Here is a 19,389-nt window from a genome sequence, read left to right on the forward strand (position 1 = left end):
TAGGAACGTGAAGTTGATTTCCAGTCCCCCTGAGTCCTACAATAGTGGAGCCTCAGTTTCCACTATTGTAAGATGCAGGAAATATTGAAATATGGATATTGTCCAAGGGTCAGGTGAAACAAAATGTGTGTAGCAGCTTGGGTGCTCTGCAGTGCTCTATACACATGCAAGCAGTGAACACAGCAGGCTCGCGGGCACTGCACTTTTCCTTTGTACGATACTTGTTTTTCATTTTGTTTTCTTCAATAGTAATCATGGTGACTACACTTTGCACATTGGAGTTTTACTCATCTCCGAGGACCATCCCATGTAGCATCTCATTTTCTTTCAGGAATACATTTTCCTTTGGGCTCAGGTGGCTGCCGTGCCAGGGGGAAGTAGCTGGGAGATCGGGAACTGACATTTAGAAATCATCTCATGTTCTGGGCTTCATGCATATTTAACCTCGTTGAATTGTCTCAACAACCCTGTGAGGCTGGGATTACCACTTCCATTCTTAGATGGGAAACAGGGTTTCTGCAGGATTGGTTGACTGGCTTTGGGTCATGCAGCTGGCAATAGTGGGGTCTGGATTCAAATCCAGGCTGGAATGGCAGCAAAGTCCCACCTACAAGTGGGAGTGAGAGGGGAACGGTGTTGGCTCTGTTTTGTGGCTTCATCCAAGAAGAGTCCCAGGGCTCCCAGGGGAGGCGTAAAGCAGAAGTGGGATCACACTGCCTCCCTGTCTTCAGCTCCACCAGGACCCTTGGGCCTGCAGTGCTGGTGCCTCTGCTGTGGGGTTGGCACGCACCCTCCTTCCTCACCCCTCTACCTGGATCTCTCTTATACCTTCCCGAGATAGTGGGAACGGTCCCAGTCTCTGTGTAATGAAGGCTTCCTTTTCTCAATCTAAATACTAGCAAAGCCACCTCCCCTTCCTCCCACCTCTCAGGAAGGCTGCTCCAAAGCTGTTGAGTTGACAACTCAGAAGAGAAAGCGACTCAGGCAGCCGCAAACTTTCTCTGGCAGCTGCCTGAGGGAGCCCAGAGCAGGAGGGCTGCCTGTACCTGTAAGAAAGCCAAATACTCTCCAATTGCTTTTGTTTTTAAGAAAAAAGTTTAAACAAGCCCCCACACACCCTCTTCTTACAGGGAATACATTATAAATGTATCTATTTCCCTGGGGGAAGACTGTTGGTGGAGTTTGCTCCCCTGCGCATATCAGTGCTGCTAGAAAAGGAAGCCGGCCCACACTATGTATATTGATATATATATATTAATAAAATATTTTATATGTTAGTATAATCCCACCTACTGCACACTGGGCATTGTGCCAGATATTAAAGGCATGAAGGTGACTTCAGATATAATTCTTGATTTTAAGAAGGTCACGGCTCATAAGGATGTGGGATGGGAGACAAACAGGCAAATAGGAGACTGTAGTCAAGGATGACACAAGTTTGTGGAGGGTGCCGGGGGGCATGGAGGGAGGGTGAGATGGTGGATGGTCACCTTGCCTTGGAAGGGAGGCTGGGAGAGCTAGAAACTGAAAAGTGTATAGGAAGTAGGAGCTAGCCAGGTGCAGGAGTGGTGAATAGGAGGTGGGGAGGAAAGAGTGCTCCAGCAGAAGAAACAGCCCAGCCAAAGGCTCAGAGGCAAGAAAGAGCATTGCTTTGGGAGTATGAAAAGATCTTGGCTAGTTCTCAATGTGTTACTCTTTCTAAGTAGGTATGAGGTCCACTCTGGGAACTTTGTGGTTAAGTGTGTGTAAGGAAATGGAATGCTACTGACCAGCAACCTTATGGTGTGTGGCAATTTACAAACCCTTCTGAGGCTAACATCTCAGTGGGGCTTGCAATGGTTCTGTGAAGTAGGGCTGTCTGATGTTGTTACAGTTCCAACTTTACACCTGGGAAAACCAAAGTTTAGGAGATGGTCATGTCCCTTCTGAGATTAACAATGTTCCATTGTTTCCCCACACTTTATATAGGTTTCTTTTGCTGTGTAGCAAATTGACACAAACTTAGTAGGTTTAAATTACACATATTTATTATCTCAGTTTCTGCAAGACCGGAGTCTGAGCATACCTTAGCTGGCTTCTCTGCTTCAGAATTTCACCAGGCTGCAGTTAAGGGGACCCCTTAATGTCTGCCTGTCTCACACTTCTACCCCTTTGTCTATGCAGGAATTCAGGACCAGCCAGGGCAACATAGTGAGACCCCATCTCTATGAAAAATAAAAAATTAGCCAGTGGTGTGCATCTGTAGTCCAAGCTACTTGGGAGGGTAAAGTGGGAAGATCACTTAAGTGGGGGAGGTGGAGGCTGCTGTGAGCTGTGATTGCACCACTGCAGCCTGCAGCCTGGGCAACAGAGTGAGACCCTATCTCATAAAAAAAAAAAAAAGAACCTTCCCTGGTGTGATGGTTAACATTGAGTGTCAAGTTGATTGGATTGAAGGATGCAAATTATTGTTCCTGGGTGCATCTGTGAGGGTGTTGCCAAAGGATATTAAGATTTGAGTTGGTGGACTGGGAGAGGCAGACCCACCCTCTATCTGGATTGGCACCATCTAATCAGCTGTCAGCATGGCTAGAATAAAGCAGGCAGAAGAAAGTGGAATGAAGAGACTTGTTGAGTCTTCTGGCCTTCATCTTTCTCCCGGGTTGGATGCTTCCTGCCCTCAAACATCAGACTCCAAGTTCATCAGCTTTTGGACTCTTGGACTTATACCAGTGATTTGCCAGGGGCTCTTGGGCCTTTGGCCACAGACTGAAGGCTGTACTGTCAGCTTCCCTAAATTTGAGGTTTTGGGACTTGAACTGGTTTCCTTGCTCCTCAGCTTGCAGACAGCCTATTGTGGGACTTCACCTTGCGATGGTGTGAGTCAATTCTCCTAATAAACTCCCCTTCCTATATACATATATCCTATTAGTTCTGTCCCTTTAGAGAACACTGACTAATACACCTGGGCTCTCTGTGGCCAGCCCCACCCATTCTCCAAATTGCAGCTTCAGCTTTAGAAGCCTCCCAAATGCCTCTTGCTACATTTGTGGTGCTGGTGCCCTTCCCTGTCCCATTCCCACTGTGGCAGTTACCAGGAGATACTGAGCTCTTACTGTTGATTTGCAAGTCTCTCACCCTCTAGGTGGGGCCTGAACCTTCTTTTCACTTTGGCATCTCCAGTGGCTGATGATGGTCACTGTTCAGTAAGTATTTGTGATTGATGAAATTGACCAACTAAGTGATTTGCTTCAAGTCCCAAGTCTATTTAGGGACTTGGTCTCAATTCCAGGTCTTATTTTACTACATCTTCACCTCTTCAATTTCTCAAAAATCCAAATCAAAGTATAGTATCATAGATACCCCTGTTGGAGCTAATTAGGTTGAAAGGGCCAGCTCCCCATAAGACATGATGGCAATGGGTGATAATATATAACATTTAAATTGTGTTATTTTTCAAAGCACTGTGATATTCAATATCCCACAGAATTCCTTCAGTGTCCTACTGGGTTTAGCCCCTCATCTGTAGTTTAAGTAACAGAAGCACAGACAGATGAAATGATTTGCTTAAATGTACACAGAGAAAAGAAACACAAAGCTGTGACTCAATCCAGGGCTTCTGACTCCAGTCATTCATCAAATGCTTACAGTGTGCCAGTTCTGTGTTAGGCATCACTGGGGATGCAGATATAAATAGGATTACTGTCTTACCCACATACAGTTAATGCCCCCTCAAGATGAAAATAAATAGCTAAGATTGTAAATATAAGACAAATTGGCAAGTGTAGTGATGGAGTGAGGCACACTAGGTTTTGGGAAGTAAGATGAGAAATATAGCACCTAGGAGGGGAAGGGGTGTCCTTAAAGTATGCACATAAAGTCACTGAGAGTTAGTAGGCAAAGGAGAGCAGAAAGGGCATTCATAGGCTGGGTGTGGTGGCTCCCTCCTGTAATCCCAGCAGTTTGGGAGGCTGAGGCAGGAAGACTGCTTGAGTCCAGGAGTTCGAGACCAGCCGAGGCAACATAGCAAGACTCTGTCTGTACAAAAAGTAAACAATTAGCCAGACATGGTGGTGCACTCCTGTAGTCACAGCTCCTTGAGAGGCTAAGGTGGGAGGACTGCTTGAGCCTGGGAGGTTGAGGCTGCAGTGAGTCATGATCCTGCCACTGCACTCAGCCTGGGCAATAGAGTGAGACCCTATCTTAAAAAAAATAAAAAGAAAAAAAAAACAAAAACAAAGGACATTCATGGAAGAGAAGAGCCCGAGCAAAAGCCTGCAGAAAGGAATACCAATATGATGTATTTGGTGAATTTTGAGAAGTCTGGAGTCAAATTGGAGACAAATGGCAGATAAAGCATCTAAGACACCCTCTCTTCTCTCTCTCCCTCTTGTTTCTAGAGCCTCTTCCTCTCATCAAGGCTACCCCCTCCACTTGTCCTCTGAAATCTATCCTCTCCCACCTTCTCACAGCTTCACTCTGGTGGTTTTCCCTTTTTCTCCTGCATCTGCAGCCTACCTCTCCCTCTCAGTTTTCATTGATTCCTTTCAACCCACTCTGGGCTGGCTTTGACCGCCCACATACCCCACCCTCTGCAATGTGCCAGGACTGGTCTTCATCAGCTCACCCATGACCAGACATGGTGCTGAATTGTTGAATACTTGGGAGCCCTCTCCTTACAGGAGCTCTCGTTGTGCTGTTGAGTACAGCAATCTTTCCTTCCAGCACATTCCCCTCACCGAGTTCCTGGTACCACTCTCTCTGGGTTACTGTCCAACATTTCCAGTTGCTCACTGTCATTGCTCTTTTGTTGTGTTTCCTCCCCTACTCTTTGCAGTCCTCTGCCATCTTCTGTTCCCCTTATCTCAGAAGGAGGGAAGGGCAGCCTATGCAGAGGCTCTGAGGTGCAGATCTCCTCATGTTTGATGACCGGGCAGGAGAAGGCCTGCATGACGAGAGCTCAGTTGGTGACAGGGTGAGTTGAGTCTCAGCTGATGCTGGAGACATTGGCAGGACCAGGTCATGATGGCTCTTGTAGGCCATTGATTAAAAATTGCATTTATTTGATAAAATCAGAAGTCTTTAAAGATACTTGAAGAAGCAGGGGACAAATATTATTCTCTGTGTTGCTCTGATTCCTCTGAGGAAACTTGGCAGGAAGGAGCAAGAGTGGAGGCAGAGAGATCAGATGAGGTACATTAAATACAGAAATGACAGTGTACACTGATGGGCTAAAGGTGGGGGCCGGTCAGTGAAGAGCCGCCCTGGTTTCTCTGTTGTTCTTCTAATTGCACAAAACAATTTCCTTCTCTTTTTTAAGGACAAGGCCAATTTGAGGCCAAAGTCCCGATGGATTTGTCCAGTAAAGGAAAAACAGGCCATGCTTAGGTTTGAGCAGTTAATTACTTATATAGTGAAAGGAAAAGCAGCCAAAGATGCCTCTCCCTGTGGTCTTTGTTCCACATACCAAGAAGTCCTAAGCCATAGGGGCCAGAGGACAATGCAACACAAGTGGTGGGATACCCATGGCTGAGTGCAGCAACATGGTTCTATCTATTCTCAGCCATACCCTAGAGGGGTGGGGTAAGAGGCCTTATAACTCATCAGAACTGGAGAGGTCATGAGAAAGTGCCTCCAGACAGCCTCTCGGGCAGATGGGGAGGTGAGTCACAGGAACTTGAGTAGCCCCTTACAAGCTATCCATCCTCCCCTGTTCTGGAAGGATCCATAAGTGTTCCGCCAAGACTCAGACTAAGTTGGGGCTTTGTCTACCTGCTTTAAGTAGATACGTGTGAGGTCAACAGGACACCCTGGAGGAACCTAAATTCTTTAGTATCACTTACTGCAATTCGAATTAATATGATAGGAAACACACAGCACTTAACTATGTTCCATGTGCTTTACACATACTAACCCATCTAATATGGTTTGGCTGTGTTCCCACCCAAATCTCATCTTGAATTGTAGTTCCCATAATCCCCATCTGTCATGGGAGGGACCTGGTGGGAGGTAATTGAATCATGGGGGCAGTCACCCTCATGCTGTTCTCATGATAGTGAGTGAGTTCTCATGAGAACTGATGGTTTTATATGGGGCTTTTGCCCCTTTTGCTCAGCACTTCTCCTTGCTGCTGCCATGTGAGGAAGGACATGTTTGCTTCCCCTTCCACCATGATTGTAAGTTTCCTGAGGCCTCCCCAGCCATGCTGAACTGTGAGTCAATTAAACCTCTTTCATTTATAAATTACTCAGTCTCAGATAGATCTTTATAGCAGCATGAGAACAGACTGATACACCATCTATTGAATCTTCATAGCAATCCTCTGAGGTAGGTGCTATTTTTATCTCCATTTTTCAGATGAGAACCCTGAGTTGCACAGATAATACATAATCTGCCCAAGCTAGTAAGGGGTGGAGCTGAATTTGAACCATGAGGGAGGGCATTATGTCCATTTTGACCACCATGATTTTCCTAGAGCTTGCAGAATGCATGGCAGGCACATACAAGAAACTCAACACATATCAAGGAGTTAAGTGAAGACTAAGAGAAAACTAAGATTTAGGGTTGATAGATGTAGGACATGAAGGGGTGAGATGGGTCATGGGTCACTCCTCACCTTCTTGCCTGGTGATTACGGTGTCTGTGGTGTCACCAGTTGAGATAGGGTATTAGGAGGAAGAACAAGTCTAAGGGGTAGGTAAGAAACTTATTTTTATATGCTGTTTTAAAGTTATCTGTGGACCAATTGTGTGATGTGGAGATGTTCAGCACATTTTTGTAAATAAAAGAAAAAGAAATACAATTTCTCCCTTTGGAATGCTCACAGAACTATCAGATATAATCACAATTCAATGCTGCAATAAAACTGGGTAGAGAAGAGGGGGAGAAAGTGTGAGAACAGGTGGAGTGAGCCTCCCATTTTGTATAATTCTTTATTATCGTACCTTAAAACTCCTTCGGTGTTGAGGAGGAAGTGGAATCATTGATCAGACCTGAGGAGCTATTCTGGTCTTGACACTTAAGCGGTGGGGTGTCTGGAATTGAGTCTATTCTGGTTAATAGTTCTTCCCAATTGTTCTCCCAATTAGGCAATGTTTCATCTCTCTGTCATACCGGATTTCCTTCTTTTTTGAATAGAGCCTCCCTACAATAACCCACTTTCCTTAATTAACTTAAAATGTTGTTCACCCACCACCTAGTTGATATCTATGTGATTTTGGTAGTCAGATGTCCTGTGGAGGTGGGCATGAGAGAGAACCCATGATGTCTACTGAGACACAGTTCCAACTGGACTCCTTTAAGGTCTTAGGTAGATGAGTTATCACAAGAGATCGAGAGCTCCAAGAAAAGAAGGAAGACCTTTGAGGATAAATACTTCAGAAATGAAGGTGAAGATCACAGTGGGGGAACTTTATTCCTTCCATCATTTCTGACCATATTTTCCTTCATCCTCACCAAGGGAAGTGGGTTTTTATCATGGGAGATTTTGAAATTGGGAGAGGACTTGGAAGGGTTAAAATGGGAGATTTTTGATTAACCTGGACTGTTTCAGTGCCTCATAGTTGAGGCACTGTTTCTGCCTCTTTGGGGCCCCTTGCCTCTAGAAGGATTGAAAATTCTCCCCAATTACTACAGCCTGTTGAGTAATCTTTGCATCACCCTGGCAATCCTGAAGACATGAGTTAATAATTGGAGATAACACTTCCACTGATGTACATGGTTCCCATTTTAGCTGCACGGTAACACTGTGGGTAAATTATTATTTATCCTATTTTATTGAATAAAAAATGGATGCTCAGAATGATAAGAGACTTCTCTAAGAGGATACAGCTGGTAATGGCAGAATCAGAACTTTTTCTTATAATTCTTGATTTTTGGGCCAAAGGTTGTTTCCGCCACACTATAGTGCATTGAAAAAGCACTATATTCCCTGTGTATTCTCATTCTCTTTCATTTACCTCAATGGCTTGCTTTACCTAAGTAGGTCAAGTGTCTGATACATGGTATGGGACTTCAAGAAAACAGAATTCCCTTTCCCATGCCCACACAAAAATCTGGCCAAAACTAAGAGGCACCTGATATGTGGGCAGGTCACAGTGCTACTGCACAATGACTGGAAGGCAAATGCACAATTGCACGATGCCCAGATAGCCATGTCACGGGAAGAAAGCATGCTGGAGGAGTTGTCAGGAGGCCTGAGCCCCAGGTTTGTTGTCTGCCCATCCCATAAGCCAGGTAATCTCTCTGGGGTTCAGTCCTTGTTTGTCAATTAGGAAAACCAGCCTGCCCCTCTCACAGGCAGGGGAAAGAACTGGGTAAATCTGTCAGGCTCTATACAGCTCTAAAGTAGTGCTGTAATTATCCTAGAGGCATTTGAACCTGAAACCTGATATATAATTGCTTCTCTCCACATGAGAAATATGATGAGACGCTTGCTTGATTCTTTCACCCACTGGGGAACAGCAGTTATCTAGGGGGCATTTGGCTTGGTTTTTAATCATGCACAGGTGTTGTAAGATTCTGGCAGCATAGAGCCTCTCTAGATGCCCCCTCCACAATCTCTGCATGTAGAGAGAGAGATAAGATTATTTACACACCATTCCATTATTCACAGCCTCTTGGAATGTGGCATTAAATAATTCAGAGACCATACAAGCTTGGGGATTGATGGTGAAGCTGATAGTTTTGCAGATACAGCATGCAGCAGCCACAGAAAAGCCAATTCCAGTACAAGTGCATGTGGGAACAATTGTTGGGTACCAAATGCTCATCAGAATCCTGGAGAAGGGCCTTCCTTCCCTGTGGTCCAAAACAGACTCTGGATCTGTTGTGGGATGGGGAGCTTTGTCTCTGTGTATGAAAATATCCACCCTCCAGCCACCTTCTAATCTAATGCTCCTTGGAGGCCACTCATAGGAACTCTCCATCACGCTTGGTGTAGTCCAGTCCCATACAAGGTGTTTGATGAATATTTTTGATGGAATGGTCTTTGTTTTATTAGCTGCTTGCTGTCCAATAGCAATGGCATTAGCAGAGTCATCAGGAGTCAGAAGACCCAGGTCCTATTCTTTCACCTACTAGTCTGGTGATTGTATTGGCCATGGAAAATCTGAGAGGATGAAGAGCAAAGAATCAAGGGAAAATTGGGTCCAGAGAAGAAGCCAAGAGTGAGGAGGATGCCAAAGAGGGGAGTTTCAGGCAGGAAGTGTGGTGAAGAAGATCAAACAGTAGGCATTTGTGGAGGAAGAGTTCAGGGAAGCAATCACTGAGTTTGGCAGTGAGGAGGTGGTCCATGCTTATCTCTGGCTTCTTAAGTAAAGCCTTCTTTCTCCACAGGCCCATGAGCAGCAGCCCACTTGAGGTCCACCTGATACTTGGCTTCCTGGCTTCTCACTTTCTGCAATTGGCTCCTGGGCTCCAGGACTCCCTGGCCTCACATGCTGGCTCTGAATCCTTTCCCAGGCCTTCCTCTCAGCTTGGCAAGCTGTCCAAACCTTTTTTGGGCTTACAGACCTCCGGACCTCACTCCTTCTTGACTCTAAATTTACTCTTGATTCAGTGCAACCTGCAGCTGTGGACAAGAGGCCCTGCTCCTCTGCTTGTCTCCCAGCCCCATGGAATTGTTACTGGCAGAAGGTGTCCAGGTCCTTGGCATCTCAAACAAAGAATTGGACAAAACACAGAAAGCAAGGAAAGCAAAAGCAGAGATTTATTGAGAATGAAGGTACATTCCACAGTGTAGGAGTAGCCTGAGCATAGGGGCTCAAGAGCCTCAGTTACAGAATTTTTTTGGGTTTCAATTCTCTAGATGTTTCCCATTGGTTACTTGGTGTATTTCTGTGCAAATGAAGAGAATGAAGTGAAGTAACAGAGTCATTTACTCAGAATGTGCCCTATTGTAAATGGAGAGGATGTTACTTAGTGCGCGTGGTCTATGTAAATGGAGAGGATGAGTGTGAAGTTACAAAGTGTAAATGGCGTGAATGGAGAGGATGAAGTTACAAAGCCATTCACATTCCTGTCATTGCTGAAGTGCTGTCATTTGATTTAGTTCCAGGAAGTCAGCGTGGATCGGCATTATGTTCCCTGCCTCCGAGCCCTATCCTCCTGCCTCGGAATCTTCCAAGGCCAGGAGGACTCCTAGTTTCAGGTTTCAGATGGACATCACTGATCACCTCCAAAAGGGAGGCTTAGGGGACTTATTAGTTCACCTGCTAGATTTTATTTTATTATTTATTTATGAGACAAGATCTTGCCCAGGCTGGAGTTCTGTGGTGCAAACACAGCTCACTGCAGCCCCAACTTTACAGACTCAAGTGATCCTCCTGCCTCAGCCTCCATAGCAGCTGGGATTATAGGTGTGTGCTACCATGCTGGGCTAATTTTTTAAATTTTTAATAGAGACAAGGTATCCCTATGTTGCCTAGGCTGGTCTCGAACTCCTGGGCTTAAGTGATCCTCTTGCCTTTGCCTCCAAAAGTGCTGGGATTACAGGCATGAGCTACTGTGACCAGCCTGACCTGCTAGATGTTAAAAAATTAGGAGTACAATAATCAGCACTCTTATGTTGCAAGTGACAGAAAGCTGGTGATGGAGCATAGTCACAGATAAAGTGTGGGCGCTCTGTCAGGTCCTTCCTGCCAAGGGCTGGGGACATGGCTCTATTGGATGAGTGTGCTGGGCAGTGGCCAGGGCAGGCCTGTTGCTTCTCAGAGCCAAAGGAACTTGGGCATTATGGCCTGGATGAAGGATTGAGACATTAAGGGACAGCCTGGAGGTGCAAGCTCAATGGACTTAGGCTGAGAGGCAAGAAATGGGTTCTGTTTTTCGTGAGGAGTGATAGAGGAGCATGGAAAGGAGCGGGGAGTAGGAGAGGCCCTCTGAGGCTTTCATGCGCATGGGTTAGTGTGAAGAGACCACCAGACAGGCTTTGTGTGAGCAATAAAGCTTTTTAATCACCTGGGTGCCGGTGGGCTGAGTCTGAAAACAGAGTCAGTGAAGGGAAATAGGGGTAGGGCCGTTTTATAGGATTTGGGTAGGTAGTGGAAAATTACAGTCAAAGGGGGTTGTTCTCTGGCTGGCAGGGGTGGGGGTCACAAGGTGCTCAGTGGCGGAGCTTTTGAGCCAGGATGAGCCAGGAGAAGGAATTTCACAAGGTAATGTCATCAGTTAAGGCAGGAACCGGCCATTTTCACTTCTTTTGAGATTCTTCACTTGCTTCAGGACATCTGGATGTATTCATGCAGGCTTGGGCTCAGAGGCCTGACAGAAGCATGTTAAGCAGTGGGAGGAGGTCTGTAGAGGGTGCCTGCTGCCCTGCTAGAACGTGAGGAGGGTGAACATAGGGTGGATTTAGACTGGTCAGGCCTGCGGGCATGGGTTGAGGGACTTGTCTTAGTAATGAACCATAGAAATGTTCCCTGAAAGTATAGTCTTGAGGGGCTGGTCTTAGATAGGAGAAGAGATACCCTTACCTGAAAGGAAGACTGAAGACACAGGAGAATGTTGAAGGGAAGAGGAAGGAGCTGAGGGTGCTGCTGTTCATGGGTAGAAGGGCAGTTTTAGGGGTGCTGGATATCTATCCTGCCCAAATCTTGTGTTGAAATGTAATCCCCAATGCTAGAGGTGGGGCCTGGTGGGAGGTGTTTGGGTCATGGTGGTGGGATTCCTCATGGATTGGTGCTGTTGTTGCGATAGTGAGTGAGTTCTGTGGGATCTGGTTGTTTAAAAGTATGTGGCACCTCCCACCACCCTTGCTCTGGCTCTCGTCAAATGGCACGTCTGCTCCCTCCTTGCCTTCCGCCATGAGTAAAAGCTCCCTGAGGCCTCACCAGAAGCAGATGTAAGCACCATGCTTCTTGTATAGCCTGCAGAATTGTGAGCCAATTGAATCTCTTCTCTTTGTAAATTGCCAAGCCTCAAGTTTTGCTTTACAGCAATGCAAGAACAGCCTAATACAGCAAGTTCTGCAGAGATGAGCATGATTCCTGGGTCAGAAAATGCTTGGCTATGTGAAATGGCTAAGAGGCTGGGACTCAGGCATCCAGATGTGTGGCAGGGAAGCTAATGTCACTAACCAGGATTCACATATTTTTGAGCTCCTGTGATATTTCAGGAACTTGACATGGGCTGTCATTTTCAATCCTTAGAACACCATGCTACAGAAAATGTATTGTTTTGCAGATGAGAACATGGCAACTTAGAGACGTAAATTAACTTCACCAAGATCACACAGCTGAAAGTGACTGAGAAGAGATTTTTTTTTTTTTTTTGAGATGGAGTCTCACTCTGTCACCAGGCTGGAGTGCAGTGGCGTGATGTTGGCTCACTGCAATCTCCACCTCCCGTGTTCAAGCGATTCTCCTGCCTCAGCCTCCTGCGTAGCTGGGATTACAGGCATGTGCCACCACACCCAGATACTTTTTGTATTTGTAGTAGAGACAGGGTTTCACCATGTTGGCCAGGATGGTCTCTATCTCCTGACCTCATGATCCACCTGCCTTGGCCTCCCAGTGCTGGGATTACAGGTGTGAACCACCACGCATGGCCTCTGAGATGAGATTTTTATCTTAATCTTTCTGTCTGCAACAGTCCTTGTCTTTCTATGATGCCCACATAAATGGAACTAAGAGTGACTTTTTTCATCAGCACATCATCACCGTAATTTATCATAAACTCCATTAAACGACAAGACCCAAGCTAGAAGAAAAGAATTGTAATGTTCCCAAATAAGAAAAAAAATGTTTGAGGTGATGGACATTACAATTACCCTGATTTGATCATTATATATTATACATAGGTATCAAAATATCACATGTACCCCCTAAAATATACATAACTATGATATATTGATAAAAAATACAAAAAACCCAACATGGCCCAGCTTTGAAACTACAACAAATATACAGCAGTTACCCTTTATCTACAGTTTTGCTTTCTGTGGTTTCAGTTATCATGGCCCAAAAATATTAAATGGAAAATTCCAGGAATAAGCAATTCATAAGTTTTGAATTGCATGCTATTCTAAGTAGCATGGTGAAGTCTCACACTATCTTGCTCCATCCGGCCCACGACATGAATCATCCCCTTGTCCAGTGTTTCTATGCTGTACGCACTAGCTGCCCATTAGTCATCTAGCAGCCATCTCAGTTATTAAATCGACCGTCGTGGTATCACAGTGCCTGTGTTCAAGTAATCCATCTTTTACTTGATAATGACCTCAAAGAGCAAGAGTAGTGACGTTGGCATATTGTTATCATTGTTCTATTTTATTATTAGTTATTATTGTTCATCTCTTATGGTGCTTAATTTTCAAATTAAACTTTATCATAGATACACATGCATAGGAAAAAAAACCCAGTACATATAAGGGTTCAGTTCAATACTCAGTTGCAGGCGTCTGCTGGTTGTCTTGTTACGTATCCCCTGAGGATAAGGGCAGGATTACGGTAACGTCATTTATAAGAGCATGAACCACTTCCACTTCAGTGTTTTGCCATCGCTTGTAATTTACTTATTTCATCAAATTCTGATCTTCACAAGATTAATTAACACAGGAAATTGGTCCCCCAGTTGTGATTAAAACTAGATTTTTTTTTTGTATTTTAATATATGCTTTTTTGAGGTCTCATTCTGCTTCCTGCACATTGTAGGATTTACTACATTTACAAGGGACTGATTAAAAGAAGAGGATTTGTCTCAGTGACTGTGTGTCTCCTGTTACTACTCCAAGCTCAAGCCTTGCCATGTGCTGCAACCTGCACTGATGGACACGGAGGACAGGGATGAGTGTGGACTGAATGCCTGCAATGTGCCAGATTCAGAACTGACATGGGCCAGGTGCAGTGGCTCATGCCTCTAATCCCAACACTTTGGGAGGCCAAGGCAGGAGGATTGCTCAAGGCCAGGAGTTCAAGACCAGCCTGGGCAACAAAGCAAGATTTCATATCTACAAAATAAAAATAAACATAAAAATATTAGCCTGGCATGGTGGCATGTGCCTGTCTTCCCAGCTACTTGGGAAGCTGAGGTGGGAGAATTGTAGGAGTTTGAAGCTGCAGTGAGATGTGACTGTGGCACTGCACTAAAGAGGCTAGGTGACAGAGTGTGAGACACTGTCTTAAACAAAATAAAAAAGAAAAGAATAACAGACATGATCTCATTTCACTCTCAATAAATAAATAAATAAATAAATAAATAAATAAATCAACCTGGAAAGTAGGTCTTGCTAGTATACCCATTTTGCAGATAGGGAATAGCATGTCTAGTAAATGGTGGTACCTAGTCTTGTCTGAATCTAAAGTTTATCCTTGTCCCACAGCCTCTTGGTCCTAACCACATTTCTTTCAAAATGCTTCCAGTCATTGGATGTGGAAGATCTGCTTTCAAACTGCATGGATAAAGGTTGGAAATATCACCCTCCTAGCTTAAGACTTAGGCTTCCTCTGCCCAAACACTTATCAAATTGATTGTAATGGCTGATTTCATTGCCTTTCTTTCCTGCTAGACTGTAGGTTTTATGAGGCAGGGACTCTGTTTTGCTAACTATGAATTCTATGTCTCTGGTACATTGTAGGTGCTCAAGAAATATGTGTTGAATGAATAAATCCCATTTTATAGCTGAGGAGCCTCTATTCCCAAGAGGTTAATAAAATGTGGAGTCAAGACTCAAATTTACTCCCTGCCTCAGAGTTGGCCTACTTCCTACTCTTTAAAAGGTTTTGGGATGAGGTTTTGTTGGTGTTTGTGAAGAGGGAGGAAGAGGCCAAAGTTAGGAATAAATAAGTAAATAGAAATGTCCTGGGGAGACTTTTGTGTCAGCCCCTCTTCTGAGGGTCACTCTGATAAGCCAACAAGGAGAATTCCCATCAGAGCTACTGTGCTGAGGAAGAGGCAATCCCAAGGCCTGTGTGCCAGGAGGAGGGCAGCCACTGATTAGAAATGTCACAGGGGCTGGTGCTATCTGATCCCTATTTTCCTAAGCTTCTGCTATCCCTAGAGACTTTAGGCTGCATGGGGCATTTTGGAAGCTGCTCACTTTGGACCACACAGTCAAGTAGAAAGAGCCAGAGCATTGGAGATGTGGATAGAGCCCCAAATTCAGACCCTGCCTGTATCCTCTGTGCCTTTTTGTAGCTAGTCATTAATTCTTTGAGCCAATTTCAATAACTCCAGCCTCAAGTGACCCTGGCTTCCATCTGCCCCACCATTCCCAGGATGGCACAGAGGATGCATTAACAAGCCATCATGAGAGTGAACAATTGAGGCAGTTTGTCTTATAATGTGGGCCTCGTGTTCTCCATTGACCTCCTGGGGCTTCAGTCCTCATCCTAGCAACAACTCACTAATGGGCTTTGCTTGGTGTCACATGGTGGCACATGCATGGGACAGAGTGTGGTCTTGGAGCCAGCTGCCCAGGTATGAATCCCAGCTCTCCCCCTCTACTGCTTCATGACCTGGGGAAGGTTACCAATGGCCCACTGCCTTCCCCAGTCTGCAAGACGGGGTTAGGAAGGAAATCTCCTGCAAAGGCTTGATCGGAAAAGGAAGTGAAATTTTATATATAAAAACACTTACGCATGTGGCTGGCATATGGGAAGTTCTCAGTTCAAGTACTGGCCTCATGGGCTTTGGACTATTCTAGGTTAAATGAGATAATGATGACAAAAACACTTTGCACAAAATTACAGGAGCTGCATGACATCCTGTGCACCATGGGACCCTGTTGTCAGTTACCCAGGGGCCCCTGAACCAACAAGAATTTTCAACCTTGTGACCATGTATTACTTGTCTTCTCTGATCATAATGACAATCCACTACTTTGCCAGTCCTGCGAACTCTTACTCATCCTTCAATATTTGTGTCATCTCCTCCAGGCAGCCTTCCTTGACTTTCCCAGGCATTGTTCCTTGTTCTGTCTCCTGTTTACAAAGCCCTTGATATACATGTCCAGACTCACACAAGTTTCGTGGTTCTATAATGGTCTGGGTAGTGCTGGTTTCTCTAACCCCAAGGCTCTGAGCTCAGAGACTCCAAGCTCTTGGGAGGGCTCACCAATTAATCCCACTCAGCTCTGTACCCAGCATAGGGGCTGGCACATGGAAGGCCTGTAATTCATGCTGTCTTTAATTGAAGTCTGATGATTCACAGAAATAATTTATGAAATTTGAAAAGAATTATCTGATCTTTTGCAGGCCTCAGTACAGTACTGGGCTAGGAATAGAGATTTAAATTATTCGCTTTCTTAGACTTTTAAAAAATCTTTTTATAATGGAAGAAAATGCAGTAACACGTTGTGTGGATGTATGTAATTTTTTTTTTTCCTCCAAGAATTTGTTTTCTGCCTCATTAATAGAAATCTCCCACACATTGCAAGAAGAACCTTTTTCTCCCCCTTGCCAGGAAGGACAGCTAAGAAATGACTTGTGCTTGTGCATTTTTTTTTTCAGTGGGCATGGAATAGATAATTGCTTAAAGCTGAATTTTGGGCTACTGATAATCCAATTAGGGTCTTGGGCATAATTGTTCCAGCATAACCTGATGCCTTTTATTCTCCATGGTTCTGACTTCTGAATCTGGTTCTCTTGGCAACAGCGTATCTTTCTGTGGGAGAAAGGAACACAGCCATTTGGGGGTATTCTTTACTCAGCAGATAAGAAAGAGGTAACACCTGAGAAAATAGACAGGAAATTGTGGGTATTGCTGGATTAATGATTGAGACTTTTATGAATATGCAGATACATCAATGTCTGAAACAGAAATAAATTTCCCTGCAACTGTGACGTGAGCCCAGCATCTCTTTCCTCCCACCGGTTACTCCTGGCATGTCAGAAAATGAGATATTGAATCATCTCTTCTGTGCCTTGCACTCTAGCCACATGATACTGGCAGGCTGAGAGGGGAGGCTGAAGTTTGCTGCTCGCTAGGTTAATTTATAATCTTCCATTTTCCAGTCTTCGCCAAGGACTCAAAGGAGCAGTGGCAAGGTGCTATGAAAAAAGCTAGAAGTGGGTGATAGGACGTTTGGGTTACAGCACTGGACATGAGAGGCCACTCTATTCACCTCACTGAACCTCAGTGTCTTAGCCTGGGATGAGGAGGATGTGGGTTTGAGTCAGAGGGTGCAAACCATCGGCCCAAGGGCCTTAACTACCCTCAGACTTGTGTGTTTAGCGTAGAGAGTACGCACACACAAAAAACTGAGTTACTTGTCAACACTAAAAATTTAGAATAGGTTTCATAAAACACCAAATTGCTGCCTTCTTTTGGTAACGGAGAGATCTAGAAGTCGTAGGTCCACATTTCTGCAACAGAGCTGGAACTTGACAGTTCTTTTCATGAATCTCCTTGGTTTACCACAATCCCCACTGCTCCCTACTGTACTACACTGAAGTTGTTTCCCTCATTTATGTGGCCTGCCTAGCCCCTAGAGGCATTCAGTTTATGACCCCTGGAGCTTAGGGATCTTGAAGTTCCCTTCTAAACTTGTCAATATCTGGCTAAGACACATGGGTCCTTATTTGACATCAGTTCCCATTTTATGGGCCCAGCATGCTTCCGCTGCACAAGTCTGCTATCTCAGTTCCCATTTTTGGATGCAGAAATTGAGGTTTGGCAAGGACAATGACCACATCCACGGTCATGAGGGTTATCAGTGGTGGAGCCAGTAATAGGACTGTGGACTCTTGGCTCCCAGTCAGTGGTCATCTCTAAGAGTTGTACTTCAGTTTCCTTCCTGGGACTGCCTTCGTCCTGTGTCTGTCTACACCAAGAGAAGATCAAGATGTGCACATCTAAGATGAAATGATCTTTACAGACCACTTGGAATGAGCCTGAGTTATCACTTAGCAAAGCATTCTGGAGGCAAAGCTGCCAGTTCAGATCGAGTTTGAACCTGAGAAAAACCCCAATCACTTTGGATAGTTAGAAAAATACCAAATCTTTACATGTTGAGAACTTGGCAATTTTTATAGTACTTTTGACATTTAATAGCTCTGATTCTTGAATTGGTGAATTGTGTATACATTTTGACTCTGCCGCTTTCTAGCTCTGTAACTTGGATTCTTGGTTTGTAACACAGGGATGGCAGTATGAACTCCTGACCTTATGTGGTTGGTATGAACGCTCAATGTGCAGGGTTGTATGAAGTTTGTGTCACCTGCGTAGCACAGTATCTGGCTGATTTCAAGACCTAACTGTATACACAGGACTTGCTTACTGTTTTCCAGACATTCACTCAGTGATTAATATTATCCCAATTTACAATTATAGAGTTGAGTCTCAGTGCCAATAAGACATTTTATTTAAGGTTATGTGGCTAAGAAATATTAACATTCTGCATAATTTCAAATCATGTAATTTTTTATAACAACCCAGTTGTTCCTCCTCATTCTCATCCTTATGTTGTTTCCTTTATGAAATTCTGAATCAACTCGGAATTGAGTTTCAGTTTTCCTTCTGCAAAAGGAAAGGATTGCACCAGATGAACTTGAAGGCCCTTCCCAAGCCTGAGAGTCTGATTTCACTAATGAATAAAGAGGAAAAGGATAACATTAAAGAATGCTTATCCTTAAATTATAAAAAATATAAATCTAAATTTCATTTTATTTTATTTTATTTATTTATTTTTTGAGACAGAGTCTCGCTCTGTCGCCCAGGCTGGAGTGCAGTGGCGCAATCTTGGCTCACTGCAAGCTCTGCCTCCAGGGTTCACGCCATTCTCCTGCCTCAGCCTCCTGAGTAGCTGGGACTACAGGTGCCTGCCACCACGCCCGGCTAATTTTTTTATTTTTATTTTTAGTAGAGATGGGGTTTCACCATGTTAGCCTGGATGGTCTCAACCTCCTGACCTCATGATCGGCCCATCTCGACCTCCCAAAGTGCTGGGATTACAGGCATGAGCCACCGTGCCCGGCAATCTAAATTTTATTTTACTCCATTCCTTAAAAAAGGATCAGATAATTAAAATAATTAGCATGAATATAAGAAAGAGTTATTTTTTTCTTACATTTAATTTTCATTTTCTCTATTCTGTCTCCCTTTAAAAGTTCGTTTGTACAGGACAGACATTGGGGACTGGTCAGAAATCTCTCCTTCTGTTCCATGCCCTCCATTTTGGTTCAGAAAATAGTTCCAAGAAGCCATTATTGACAAAGATTAGCCCAGGGTTCCAGGAACAAAAGCCCAGATCCTTGTATTAGCACTCCCACAGCAGGGGACAAAAGGGGAGTGACTACAAAAGGAAATTTGAACACACCCTCTGATTTTTAAAATTAGTCTCAAGATCTGTTCCTTTTCTTTTTTTCGGGGGAGATTATTACAGGGGTAGCAATGAATAGTCCTCAGTGATTTCCTTTTCCTTTTTTTTTTTCTCCTTTATTTTGGTGGTGAAAAAAATTGTTATATTTAGGA

The sequence above is a fragment of the Pan troglodytes genome, chromosome 7, assembly GCF_028858775.2.
Source record: "Pan troglodytes isolate AG18354 chromosome 7, NHGRI_mPanTro3-v2.0_pri, whole genome shotgun sequence".
In the NCBI taxonomy this organism is placed as follows: domain Eukaryota; kingdom Metazoa; phylum Chordata; class Mammalia; order Primates; family Hominidae; genus Pan; species Pan troglodytes.